Source organism: Pseudopodoces humilis, chromosome 2, assembly GCF_049639895.1.
Source record: "Pseudopodoces humilis isolate 2021_Gansu_Grassland_sample_001 chromosome 2, ASM4963989v1, whole genome shotgun sequence".
Classification (NCBI taxonomy): domain Eukaryota; kingdom Metazoa; phylum Chordata; class Aves; order Passeriformes; family Paridae; genus Pseudopodoces; species Pseudopodoces humilis.
The window spans coordinates 39054914-39058503 of NC_142201.1; positions in this window are offsets into that span (position 1 = coordinate 39054914).

The following is a 3590-nucleotide window of genomic DNA, read 5'->3' on the forward strand; positions in this document are numbered from 1 at the left end:
AATGAGCCAGAGACTTCTGCCATCAGTCTGGGGCAGCTCCAGGTAAATAGAGTTCACTTATTTACTTTATTAAGGTACAAGTCTGTGCTCTAGTTCCCGCTCCCCTGCTTTACCCTCCACCCACATTCAGTGTGTGTACATAAAGATGTGCCAGAGAAGCCAAGTCCCTTGTGGGCCACAGCATATGAACTCTTTTCTTTTTTCTGGAGATAATTACTTTGAATGCTGCTGGGCTGGGCTGGCAGGCTGGGTTGGTAGAAAGCTCTTTCTCTGCATGTCCCTGGTCTGGTTTAGCAAACTCCTGAAGAAGCAAGTCCATATGTTTTGGGGCAGAGTTACTCCTTGCACAGAAGTTGAGTGAGTGTCTCAAATACCAGCCTATGTCACTCTATGTGTGCACAGAACCCAGTAGGTGGACTGCTGCTGCTTGAAAGCACCTGAACTGCTGCAGACCCCCTCTCAGAGACCCCTGGTGCCCTCCTTCCCAGCAGTCCCCATCTTCCCCAGACTGTCCCACCTATTATTTGTTCTGCTAACAAAGCATGACACAGTGCATGAGAAAAGTCAGAGCAAACAAATCACTTTTCCCCCTGAGATTCCCTATCTGGAAAGCAGGAATAAACTTTTCTTGAGAGGATGTATGATCTTGAGAGGAGTAGCTACTGGGAAGTGACAAGTATTAGTGTTTGGCTACTACCATCATGAAAGCCAAATGGATTGTGGCTGTAGAGCAAGATCCATTAGCCTTTGTTTAGAATGGATGAATGTGCAGCATCCCATGCAATACTGGCTATCCCACAATGAACACATTCCTGCAAATTCTTTATCCTTATTACAATTCTTCCAGATTTGTAAAAAAAGAGTCAAAAACATCTATTAATACTTATAAATCACATGTAATCTCACCAGATAGTAATTTGCCCTAATTTTCTTTAAAATACTTCAATCTTAATTCAGGTTCCTAGTCCTTAAATAATGAAATATCAATAATTAAATATCAACTATTCCATGTTATGGACTCGTGTCACCAGCTCCTCTGAAATGATTGTGTTCTTTCTTCCTAAGAGATGCAAGGAAACAATCTTACAGACTAAGGCACAACCTTTAACTGAGCAACATGTGGAAGGATCCCACCTTTGAAAGGATCATTACAGCTGGGAACACACAGCCTGGGAGGTCTCTGCAGAGCACTGATGGTAACTTTTGACAGGGATGCTGGAAGAGCCATTAAGGAGACCTGTGCCGCTGGACCTCAAACTGTCTAAGAAAGAAGAATTGGTTTGGGATATGAGACCTGGGAGTAGCCTTGGTTGTGGTGACCATGAGATGGTGGAGTTCAGGATCCTGTGTGGAAGAAGCAGGACAGTTCTATTACACCTTGAAAATATGCTTCTGTGAAGCATATTTTTTGTAGAAAAAAAGCAGAAATGCATCTTTGTTTGCTGAATATTTAATAACTCTGCTGTGCTTGTAGTTCTCCTAGAATGAGAGCTTCACTGGGAAACTTAAATCCTCTGAGAATAAATTCTGTCCCTCCAACAAGTACAATCATAAAATAGCCCCACAGAAATCAACCCTGTGGCATCTGCTTACTAAAGGAGAGCAGAAGCCAATCCATCTCAGAAATAGCTGTGAAGCAATTGTGCGTACTTTTATGTCTCTCTGTGGAACAAATTAAAATGTACTCATCGGGGTGAATTCTTTGTGGATTAATAGAGACCTTAAATATCAAAAGATAGTGAAAATAAATATCAAAAGAGTGAAAGCCAGGGTGATCAAACTAGCTCATTTATCCCAATTTTTTGAGAAAATGGGTGTTTTTCCTTAATTTCTGCATCCTGCTTTTATGTAGCTTTCTAGGAAGAAACATCCAAGGCCTCCTCTTTGTTTTATGGGTCTATAGAAGATGTGCCTGGGAACTAACATTTTACCACCACTGTTCATGCAATGGGAAGTTTCCCATTATTCAGGAGAGAAATTACATCTTTAATTCCATACTTTAACAGAAAATGATAATATCACAATTATTTCTGTAGATGAATGAGCCATTGGAGGTTTCAGCATTCTTTGCTGCATTACAGATTGCTTGTTTTGCTGGAGTAACCAGAATACAGAAACACAACACTGCCTGTGCTCTGTGGCCATATATGTATGTCCCACTGAGAAGTGATACATGACTAGCATCAGCTGTGTCAGTGGGGCTTATACAGCAAGGTTTATGTTTCTTACTGGAGAACTTGCTATAAATATAGCTATAACCACCTACTCATGTTTTACCTTAAAAATCTGGTCACAGATTTTTACAGTCAAGGGTACAGGTAACTGCTAAGAGGTTAGAGCTCCTTTGAGTAGATTACCCCATATAGATACAATCTAAGAAATCCAGGTTCAGCTGTAGCTCTGTATCACAAATCAGAACAGCCTTCTTTAGCAGCTGAAGTACTGAGTGTAGATATTCCAAATTGCAATGCATTGCAATGCTTGTTTGATTTGTACCCAAGACAAAATGAAACCAGTTCAGCAGCCAGGTAATTATTAAGTGCACACCATAGAAAATGCTATTGGATTGGTTGCATAAACTAGGGTGTAAATCTGTATCTTCAAGCCTCAAAGAAGGAGTTTATTCTTTTTTCAGAAAATTCTTTTTTGGCAATGTCTGCTAATATTTTACTGTTCCTGCATTCTGAGTTCATTCAAGTCTTAGTAACATGTAGCTTCCCCTACCAACTCTTCTTGTCAGCCTCGCACTCTGGCTCTTCTGATGCTAAACTTCCCATCCATTTATTTCGTGTACATGGCTCAGTAAGGTGCATGCATGAAATGTGCATCATGTTGTACTGATGTGCATTCTCCCAGCTTTCCCTGTCTTGGTGGCTCAAGTGGCACACAGGACAGACGTCTGCTGCGGGCTGACCGAGTGATAAGCAAAGTGGGTCATAAAAACACAGACTCACAGAATGGTTTGTGTTTGAAAGGACCTGAAAGTTCTTCTAGTTCCAACACCCTGCTTTGTGCAGGGACACCTTCCACTAGACCAGATTGCTCAGAGCCCCATCCAGCCTGGCCTTGAACACTTCCAGGGATGCATCCACATCATCTCTGGACAATTTCTGAGAAGCATCAGTTCATGGGAGCCGCAGGTCAGAGACCATTAGAAACTGGTGGCAGCAGCAGTCTAGGATCTATTTCCTTGGCTCGAGAGGAAGGAACGAGGCAGAAAGCTGTCCTCCACACAGCGTGTATTCGTTCATTCCACTTACTTGCTTACTAAGTTTTCCATCACGCCGTTAACATCAGAGGGGCAACGCGGAACTGACAGCACTGCACAGCGCTCGGTTCAGCTGATGGCACTGTCTCGGTGCTCCCCGACACCGAGTGGCCGGAGAGCCAAGCAAGCCCCGAGCAGCAGGTGACAGCCCTCGTTTGGCAGCGGGCGGCAGGGAGGAGCCCTGGGGCTCCCCGGAGCGCTGCCCTCGGCCAGCCCGGGCCGATCGCGGCGGGTCAAGGCCAGGTGAGCCCCAGGCTGGCACCCCGGCCATAGCGACCCGCCCCGACACCTGCGCGGCGCCGCCCCGCAGCACCCGGGGCCA